This window comes from Callorhinus ursinus, unplaced genomic scaffold, assembly GCF_003265705.2.
Source record: "Callorhinus ursinus isolate GAN/ISIS: 27379988/994484 unplaced genomic scaffold, GSC_fseal_2.0 scaffold1401, whole genome shotgun sequence".
Lineage (NCBI taxonomy): Eukaryota > Metazoa > Chordata > Mammalia > Carnivora > Otariidae > Callorhinus > Callorhinus ursinus.
The window spans coordinates 1-11396 of NW_027398456.1; the positions used below are offsets into that span (position 1 = coordinate 1).

Genomic DNA, 11396 nt, shown 5'->3' on the forward strand with positions numbered 1-11396 from the left:
TCCACCCAGTCTATGCAAATCAGAATAAACCTCCATCCCTTCTCTGGCTGCTATCAAATGCAGGACCTGGTGCAGCTTCCATGGGAAACAATACCTCGGTCCTTAGTATGGACACAGAGAGGGTCAAGGTAAATGCTGTGACAATTTTACGTTGTAACTATTTCAGGAAACTTTAATCTCTTTATACAGTGCTCTCTCCTAGCCTCGTCTCTAGTTTGTGTGTTCTAGGACGTATCTACTGTATTACTTAGAGTAATTAATTACTTCCAGGGACATCTTGATGGGCTAATGATTAATCAGCTGATGATCACACATAACTGTGCTGTCATACATTTGGTATCTTTTAATTTTTAGGGCAGAAAGGTGGTATCACTCAGCTAGGACCATAGGGTCTCACACAGTCAAATAATTTGTAGCTGGGCTTGAGTTGAACGTTACTTAGCAACATCACGTAACCATAAGCTGTAATAAGTGGTCACAAGATAGAATTTTAGAGTAGCATGCATACGTACTTGTAACCGTATAGAACAGATAAAAAAGTAGCTTAACCAGCCCCCTCCCCCATAACCTTAAAAGGTACACAAATATTTACTGTTGTCCTGCCAAATCCCAAAAACACAACTAAGTATATGCAACAGATATAAGGTTAAACATCTCAAATTTTACATGATTGACTACATAATCCCAATCACTCATAACACCAGCATACTATTTTAGTTCAGAATCTATCTATAGACAGACAACCTTTAACTCTAAATCCCCCCTGTTGCATAATCTTACCATGATAGGCCTCAACGACCAATGCTTAATTTCACAACATAATACTACAAGCCATGACAGATCTTCACAAGGGACACCTGTTACTGTAGCTTAATACAGAAAGCAAGGCACTGAAAATGCTTATGTGAGTCATTAGAATCCATAAGCACAAAGGTACGGTCCTGGCCTTGCCATGAATTCTTCATAAGATCACACATGCCAGCCTCTGCCTCCCAGTGAAAATGCCCTCCAAATCACAAATGATTAAAAGGAGCAGGGATCAAGAACACTATACAATAGCTCGCAACGCCTTGCTCAAGCACATCCCCACGGGATACAGCAGTCATAAAATAGGCCATGAATGAAAGTTCAACTAAGCTCTGTTAAAATAGGTTTGGTAAATTTTGTGCCAGCCACTGCAGTCATTTGATTAACCCAAATTAATAGGCCTGTGGTGTAAAACGTGTTAAAGATATTTCCATACAAAAGTTAAGACTTAACTAAGCCATAAGAAGCTACAATGACCACAAAAAGAAGCTACGGGAGTGACTTCAATCCTTCTGACTACACAATAACTAAAACCCAAACTGGGATTAGATACCCCACTATGCTTAGCCCTACACATAAATAATTCGCTCAACAAAATGATTCACCAGAGAACTACTAGCAACAGCTGACAACTCAATGGAATTGGCGGTGCTTTATACCCCTTTAGAGGAGCCTGTTCTATAATTGATACACCCCGATAAACCTCACCACCCCTTGCTAATTCAGTCTATATACTGCCATCTTCAGCAAACCGTTAAAAGGGAAAAGAACTAAGCACAAACATTACACAGGAAGAAGTTAGGTCAAGGTGTAACCCATGGGGTGGGAAGAAATGGGCTACATTTTCTACTTAAGAACACAACACCCAGGAAAGTTTTTATGAAACTAAAAACCAAAGGAGGATTTAGTACTAAATTAAGAATAGAGAGCTTAATTGAATTGGGCCAGGAAGCACGCACAGAGAGCCCATCACCCTTCTCAAGTCATTGAATCTAAATATCATATATTAAAAGCATTAAAACACAAGAGGAGACAAGTCGTAACAAGGTTAGCATACTGGAAAGTGTGCTTGGGTAAACCCAAGTGAAGCTTAAATACAGCATCTGGCTTATACCCAGAAGAGTTCATAATAAAGATGACCACTTTGAACCAGAGCTAGCCCAAACAACTATAAATTACCACAAGACAAACAGTTATAAAAATATAGGAGAAATTTTAATTGGACCTATAGAGAAAGGACCATAAGGGAATGATGAAAGAAAAATTAAAAGTACTAAATAGCAAAGATTAACACTTTTACCTTTTGCATAATCAATTAACTAGACTAACTTAAAGAGAATTGAAGCGAAGCCCCTACCCCCCACCAAACCAGAGGAGCTACCTATGAATAAGCCACCGGGATGAACTCATCTATGTTGCAAAATAGTGAGAATATAGAGGTGAAAAACCTAACGAGCCTGGTGATAGCTGGTTACCCAGAATAGAATATCAGTTCAACTTTAAACTGTACGTAAAAAACCTAAAAACTGTACTGTAAGTTTAAAATATAGTCTAAAAAGGGGCACCTGGGTGGCTCAGTTGTTAAGCGTCTGCCTTTGGCTCAGGTCATGATCCCAGGGTCCTGGGATCGAGCCCCGCATCAGGCTCCCTGCTCAGCAGGAAGCCTGCTTCTCCCTCTCCCACTCCTCCTGCTTGTGTTCCCTCTCTCACTGTGTCTCTCTCAAATAAATAAAATCTTAAAAAAATAAAATAGAATCTTAAAAGGTACAGCTTTTTAGAAAAAGGATACAACCCTGTTTAGAGTGAATAAATACACCCATATAGGCTTAAAAGCAGTCATCAAGAAAGGGTTCAAGCTCAATAAAGTTAATACCAAAAATATTTAACTCCTTATCTAACACTCAGTTAATCTATTAATGTGGAAGCAATAATGTTAACAGGAGTAACAAGAATTCTTTCTCCTTGCATAAGCTTATATCAGAGGAGATAACCACTGAGAGTTAACAAAATAAAACGTATCTAACAAATCACTTAATCAAACTGTTAATCCAACACAGGCATGCAATTAAGGAAAGATTAAAAGAAGAAAAAGGAACTCGGCAAACACAAACCCTGCCTGTTTACCAAAAACATCACCTCCAGCATTTCCAGTATTGGAGGCGCTGCTGCTCATGGCATTCATTAAACGGCCACGGGATCCTGACCCTGCAAAGGAGAGCGTAATCATTTGTTCTCTAAATCAGGCCTTGTATGATTGGCCACAGGAGGGGTTAACTGTCTCTTCCTTCCATTCAGTGAAATTGACCTTCCTGTGAAGAGGCAGGGATTAAAAAAAAAAAATAGACCAGAAGACCCTTTGGAGCTTGAATTAACTAGCCCAAAGAAATCCCTCAATCTAACTGACCAGGAATAATAAACTACTATATGGGTTCGCAGTTTAGGTTGGGGTGACCTCAGAGAACAAAATAAACTCCAAGTGATAGAAACCTAGACTCGCCAGTCAAAATATTATTTGTTGATCCAAAAAATTTTGATCAGTGGAACAAGTTACCCTGGGGACAACAGCACAATCCTATTTGAGAGTTCATATTGATATTGGATCAGGACATCCTAATGCTGCAGCAGATATTAAGGGTTCGTTTATTCAACAGTAAAAGTCCTATGGGATCTGAGTTCAGACTGGAGTCATCCAGGTCAGTTTCTATCTATTAGATAATTTCTCCCCGTTCGAAAGGACAAAAGAAATAAGGACTAATTATTGAAGCGTCTTCGACTACTAGATGATACTATCTTAATCTAACCAGTTGACTGTATACTCTGGTTTCTCTTCAGATTGTATAGATCTTTTGCCTTTAACCAGTTGACTTTAAATCACACCCAAGACGCCTGGGTGGCTCAGTCGTTAAGCATCTGCCTTTGGCTCAGGTCCTGACCCCAGGATCCCAGGGTCCTGGGATCGACCCCGTCATCGGGCTCCCTGCTTCGCGGGAAGCCTGCTTCTCCCCCTCCCATTCCCCCTGCTTGTGTTCCTTCTCTCACTTTGTCTCTCTCTGTCAAATAAATGAATAAAATCTTAAAAAAAAAAAGTCACGCCCAAGAGAAGGGCTTGTTAGGGTGACAGAGCCTGGTAATTACATAAACCTTAAGCCTTTATTCCCAGAGTTTCAATTGATCTCCCTAACATAATGTGTGTGTAATCAGCATTCTCTCGCTAATCATTCCTAGCCTTCTCACTGTGATCTTCTGAACCCTAGTGAACGAAAAGTACGAGGGTATATACAACTTAAAAGTACGAGGTATATACAATACAAGACCAAATACTGGAGGCCCGTGTGGCCTTCTACAACCCATTGCTGATGCCGTAAAAGTTGTCACTCGAGAACCGCTACAACCACTCCTCTATATCCATATTTATTACCCCACCCATTTTAGCCCTAACACTTGCTTTAACTCTATGAATTCCCCTACCCACACCATACCCACTGAATATAAACTGAGGTGTGCTATTCATATTAGCTGTATCAAGCCCCCGTGGTATACTCCATCCTGTGATGTGGATGAGCCTCAAACTCAAAATATAACTCAACTGGAACTCTTCGAGCCACAGCTCAGACAATCTCATGTGAAGGAACACTAGCAATTATCCTTTTATCAGCCCTACTAAAAAATGGATCTCTCACACTATCAACACTAATCATTGGCCAAGTACACCTATGATTCATCTTTCCCTCATGACCATTGGCCATAATAGGATTCATCTCAACCTTAGCGGAAACAAACCAAGCCCCATGTGACCTAACAGAAGGAGAATCCAAACTAGGATCTGGGTTCAACCCTGAATATGGAGCAGGCCCATTTGCCCTATTCTTCCTAGCTGAATATGCCAACATCATCATCATAAATATTCTCAGAACAATTATATTCTTTGCAACATTCCACAGCCCGTATATACCGTTATATACCATTAATTTGACCATCAAAACTCTGCTCCTAACAATCCCCTTGCTATAAATTCGAGTATCCTACCCATGATTCCGATTATGATCAACGAATACACCTACTATGAAAACATTTTCTACCCCTCACACTAGCCTTATGCATGTGACATGTATCCCTACCCATCACTACAGCAAGTATTCCAGCTCAAACGTAAGAAATATGTCTGACAGAAGATTTACTTGGATAGCATAAATAAGAGAGGTTTAAATCCTCTTACTTCTAGAATGATAGGAATCAAACTTCATCTTAAGGAAAAAAAATGTCAAAAATCTGTGCTACCCATTTACACCATATTCTACAGTAAATTCAGCTAAATAAGCTATTGGGCCCATACCTTGAAAAGGTTGGTGCCTATCCCTCCTAGGATAATAAAACCTAATAAAACTTATTCTCATTACCATTATAGCAACCGTTATCTCAGGAACTGTCCTTCTAATATTAAGTTCTCAATGATTCATAATCTGAATCGGTTTTGAAATAAAGATATTAGGTATTATCCCTATTCTTATAAAAGGATTTACAAGCCACTGAAGCATCTACAAAATTTTTAACACAGACCACCGCATCTATGTTCCTAATAGCAATTATTATTAACCTATTGTTCTCCGGACAATGAACATTCTCAAAAATTCCTAACCCTGTTATTCAACCACAATAACTATTGCCCTAACAGTAAAACTCGGATTGTCCCCATTCCACTTGAGTTCCGGAAGTAACACAAGGAATTTTGTCATCTTCAGGCCTAATCTTGCTAACGTGACAAAAATATCACACCACTAGCCATTCTATGTGAATCTCACCATCCATCAACTCCACCCTATTTATAGCAATAGCCCTTACATCCATACTCCTAGGAGGTTGACGAGGACTTCACCAAACTCAAATATGAAAAATCTTAGCCTACTCATCAATTGCCCATAGGATGAATAGCAGCCATTAGAGTGTATAACCCCATGGTGACCCTTAACTTGACAGTTGACATCATAAAAACACTCACTACATTCATATTATTTATATAAAATGCATCCACAGCAACACTACCATTATCCCACACATAAAGTAAACTACTACGTATTACCTCACTAACCTTCATATTAATACTATCACTGGGAGGCCTCCTCCACTTTCAGGTTTCATTCCCAAATGAATAATCATTCAAGAAATAAAAAATGATAGAATTATTATCCCAGCACTAAGAGCTATTACAGCATCACTAAACCTGTTTCTACATTCAACTGTGCTACACTACAGCACTAACTATATTCCCTTTAATGAGCGATATAAAACGACAATTTGAAAATAGAAAAAAGATCACCTTCTTACCGCCACTGATTTTAATCTCAACCATATTGCTCCCACTAACCCTACTAGTAGCAATTCTGGACTAGAAGTTTAGGCTAAGAAGACCAAGGGCCTTCAAAGCGCTAAGTATTATCAAACTCCCGAATTCAAATTTAAGGACTGCAAGAATCTATCTTACAACAGTGGAATGCAGATTAAACACTTTAATTGAGCTAAGCCCTTACTAGATCGGTGGGCTTCCATCCCGTGAAATCTTAGTTAACAGGTAAATACCCTAATCAGCTGGCTTCAATCTACTTCTCCCATCGTAGGGGAAAAATGACAGAAGAAGCCCCAGTGGAATTGAAGCTGCTGCTTTGATTCACTGTGATATTACACCACAGAGCTTGGCAGGAAGAGGGCTAAACTTCTGTTCTTAGATTTGTAGTCTAATGCTTTTCTAGCCATTTTATCAATGTTCATATATCGTTGATTAGTTCCCACAAACCATAACCCTGGCACTGTTTAAGTCTTATCTGGTGTGTGGGCTGGCATGGTAGGTGCCACTCTTAGTCTCCTAATCCGTGCTGAATTATTTCAGCCCCATGCTCTACTAGGAGACGACCAAGTTTATCATGGAATCTAACTGCCCATGCACATGAAATAATTTTCTTTGTAGTTCTACTGATTGGTGGTTTTGGAAATCGACTAGGCCCTCGAATACCTGGCGCTCCAGATGTAGCATTCATCAAATAAGATAACCTTCTGTTTACTCCCACCATCTTTTCTGCTATTACTTGCCTCTTCTATGGTGGAAGCAGGTGCCAGAACCGGATGAACTGTCTACCCTCTTCTGGCCGGCCGTCTAGCTCACACAGGAGCACCCGAGGATCTAAGAATCATCTCACTACATCTAACAGGTGTGTCCTCAATTCTAGGCACTCTTAATTTTATTACTACTATTATTGATATAACACACGCCCCTGCAATCCCAATACCTAACCCCCTTATTCACAGGATTCATCCCAATGACAGCAGTTTTGCTGCTCCTATCACTACCATATTGGCACCTGGAATTGCTATACTATTAACAGATTGAAACCTTAATACTACACGCTTTGTTGCAGCCAGAGGAGGGGACCCCAGGGTTTATCAGCATCTATTCTGATTCTTTGCACACCACGAAGTAGTTGTCCTCATTTTACAAGGTTTCAGGATAATATCACCTACTATTGATGCAAAAAAGACCCCTTCAGGTATGTGGGAATAGTCTGAGCAATAATATCTATTGGTTTCTTTGGCTTTATCATATGGCCCACCGTATGTTTACTGTAGTGATAGACGGTGAAACACGAGCATACTTTACATCAGCTACTATAATTATTACTATTCCAACAGGAGTCAATGTATTCAGCTGACTTGCCACCATTCATAGAGGAAATACCAAGTTATCTCTTGCTATCCTAGGAGCCCTAGGCTTTATTTTCCGATTTACTATAGGAGCTCTAACAGCCATTGCATGAGCTAACTCATCCCTAGACATTGTCCTCCACGACACATATTATTGTAGTAGCACATTTTCAATATGTTCTACCAATAGGACTGCTATTTGCTCTCATGGGCAAGTTAGTTCACAGATTCCGTTTATTCTCAGAATATACTCTTAATAGCACCTGAGCAAAAATTCACTTCATGATCATGTTTGTTGGCATCAACAGAACATTCTTTCCTCAACATTTTCTTGGCCATTCCGGAAAGCCTTAATGCTATTCTGATTACCGAGATGCATACACAACATTAAATATGGTCTCCCCTGTGGGCTCATTTAGTTCCTTAACATTGGTAATATTAATGATCTTTGTAGTTTGAGATGCCTTCACATCCAAACAAGAAATAGCAAGAGTAGAACTTAGAACAACAAATATTGAAAGGCTACACGGAAGTCCTCCTTTAAAGAGGCCAATCTTAGTGCCGGCAATATGTCCTGAAGTGTAAAATGCTGTGAACTGTCACATACTCACAGTGTTATCTTCATGCAACAGATTTAAGATGGAAAACTATCAACTGCATGGAGTCAACCGACTTTAACAAGACTGAGTTCACTGAAATGAAAGCAGCAAAGGAGGATGCTTAGAAGGGCTGGTTTGCTGTGTTGCCCTCAGATTCTTTTGTTCATGGTGTTGGTTTAAGCACTTGCAACAGGACACCGGATTTACTCAAGAACACATGCAAAAAAAGACTCTTATAACCTGAGTCAAAAGCTCTAGACAGAGAAAGACACATGCATTTGCTTCTGGTCTCTCAGGCAATCCTTCAGCAAATGCCTTCTGGACCGGCTGTGATGGAGTGCCTCAGGCGGAAGGTATAGAAGACAGAAAGGTGGTTAGGACACTGTACCCACCCCCAAAAGAACTTACCAATGAACAGAACCAAGATGCCAATGACACAGAGCAGCCACCACCCCCGGTGTGGGATGGAATAACACAAAGCTGAGTCTCCAGGGAAGACAGGGACAGTTTTACTTTTCCACGTGAATGAGGGACTCTAAGGTCCTGATCTCCTCCTGAGAAAATAAAGGAAACACTGGACAAAAGAGCCAACTCGTATGAGTGAATGCACCAAATTTCTATGGAGCACATGAAGAACCATGAGAACCACATGGAGAAGAAGGAAGCTTAGGAGAAAGGCAGCCTGGCAGTGGGAGCCAATCTCCCCAAGACACATCAATACATTCTGGAAGATGCAAGTGCACTATAAAGAAGCTGAACAACTTTATGGGCTTAGAAGGAAACAAGTGAAGTTCAGGGTCATCCAGCAAAGGTGTGCCCTAGTGAAACCACAGGCTTTGGCTGGGACCCAAGAGAGTTACACCTAAAAAGTCAGGTGGAGGGTAAATACCCTGGCCTTCTTAGGGACTGGGCTACAGTGAGGGATGTCAGTTGTACAATGGATGAAGGGATCCGGGACTGCTGGAGCCCCAACCCACTTTCCACAAAGAAACCCCCAGTGTTTCTGCAGCAAGGCAATTCCACTTTTCTATCCACATTATTGACCCAGGACCCATACTGAACCAAAATTCACTGAATTCAGGGCTGATGAGAACATATGATGACACTGAAACCTAAAGGACAATGCAGACAGACCCAGAGGGGATCCAGGTATCAAAGTTGGTAATGATGGTACCTTCCCTCTTCTACTCCAAGGAATCACACAAGAAGCGCGACAAGCAGTTAGGGAAATGCAGTTTACACCCATCAAGGCAGGACGGCCAGGCACAATTCTACAGAATGCATTTGGCAAAAATACTCGAGATCTAATTCTAAAAGAAATACAAGTATCTAGAGAGGTCATCACATAACTTCATACAACAGTATTTGTGACAATTCACACAGGAATAGCTTACTCTTCTGCAGCCACCTGTCTTTGTTTAGAGAAATCCACCACAATATCCAATTTCCTCCTCAGCATTTTCAATTCGGCTTCTTGAGTTGTTTTCAAAGAACTCAGGGCATTGTAGTGGTCATTCATTAATTCTTCACATTCTGGAAAAGAATGTGTGTGTATGTGCACATGACATGAGAACGTGGGTTTGATGGGGAAAGGAGGAGAGCAAGACCTTGAAGGCAGGAAGGCATTCTTTCCCTTCCCAATGCAAACTCATTGCCACCATATGGGGATTTCTTCCCCCAAAATAATATACCCTGCAGTATTCGTTTTTTGGCCCTCAAGGCTCTCTGCTCTCCATCCTCCAATTCTTCTTGGCCCTTTAGGACAGATATGAGAAAAGACATTCAAGAAATCATGATCACAGATCAATGTGAGGGTGCCTAACAGGACAGGGTCATGCAGTGCAACAAAGAAAGCCCTTAAGGCATAAGAGAATCAGGAGAAAGTAAGCAACGTGGAAAATAGTTCAAGTCAAAGAACTCACAAATGGCTTTCTTAGTGACTTTCCTTCATATATATATCCACGTACATACATATATACACATCTTCCCCTCTTCACATTGAAAATGCTCTGATTGGCCTTAAGAGGAAGGCACTGTACAATTGGGCCAGCCATCGCCCTTCATCACCCAAGTATCTTGTGGGGATTTTCTATAGATCTTGGAGGGCAGGGCTGAATGATGGGTTCATTACCTTGCCGTGAAATCATCCATACTTCCTAGTCCTTGAAAGAGCAATCCTCATCATGGTGGTTCTAAGTTAATCCCAGCTCACTGTTCCATAGGATTTTCAGTGCCCAGATGCCAACTCTCTACTGTGGTCAACAGCAAGTGAAGATGCTGCACTCATGTCACCCAGTGAACCAAAAGGCTCCTGGAGCCACATTAAGGTAAAAGTCAACAGCCAACTCCTACCACATTCTGATCCTTGACCTTCTTCTCTCTCTCAGCTTGCAAGTGAGCCAATGCCCAACGAAGGGGTTCATTTATATTTTCATTAACTGCCTCAACCTTTTTGATGTTCTCCTTCAACAAAACCTTTTGAGTGAGTAATAATAATGTATTCCTTGGGGCACATGGGTGGCATCTGTGTGGCACCATCGGTGGAGTGTCTGACTGCTTTCGTTTTGGCTCAAGGCCTAATCTCACGGTTATGGGATTGACGCCTGCATCAGGCAACAAACTCAGCATGGAGTCTGCTTGGGATTCTCTCTCTCCCTCTGCCCCCCACCACTCACTCTTTCTCTCTCTCTCAAATCAATCAATCAATTAATCTTTAAGATATTGATGATGATGATGATGATAACTCACTAATTTTATTTCTGTTTTTAGGACACAGTTCAGGCAAAAAGCGATTCGTATCTTCAATTTCAGAACGTCCTCAGTGAGAAACTCATGTTTATTCAGAGTTTCTGCAAGATGTTTCTTGCCTTCCCTGATCTATAAAACATATGAAAGAAGGAATCAGAATTCAAAAATAGCATCGTGTAAGACAAACCTATCTACTAATGTGTGACTCCTTTCAAAATAGAGAGGGAGTGCTCTGCATTTTTGAAGCTTCTCTCGATTCAGGACTGTTTGTGGACCACATGAAATAGGTCAGTAGGATGAACTACAAGAGGTGGAAGTAACCAAAATGAAATCACAAAAAGTATTTGAAAGGGTCCTGATACTTTCAGCTTCCAAAGGGTATTTCCTTAGCAAGCTCCCTGTTTCCTTGTCTAAGTCGATGGATCTTCTCATTTATTTGTTGTAAGGTAACTAAAAGGAGAAAAAATAATCTCTAAGATAATTAGCAAAACCAGTGACATTGAATATCCCAGGATATGAGCTCAGGAGACACATTCTCTGACACTCGGGTGA

The 11396-nt window shown here is 40.7% G+C and overlaps 1 pseudogene; it reads left to right on the plus strand.

The window, feature by feature from the left end:
* The first annotated feature begins 6562 nt into the window (after positions 1-6562).
* LOC112817375 (cytochrome c oxidase subunit 1-like) lies at positions 6563-8082 on the plus strand (annotated as a pseudogene).
* Positions 8083-11396: the final 3314 nt, after the last annotated feature.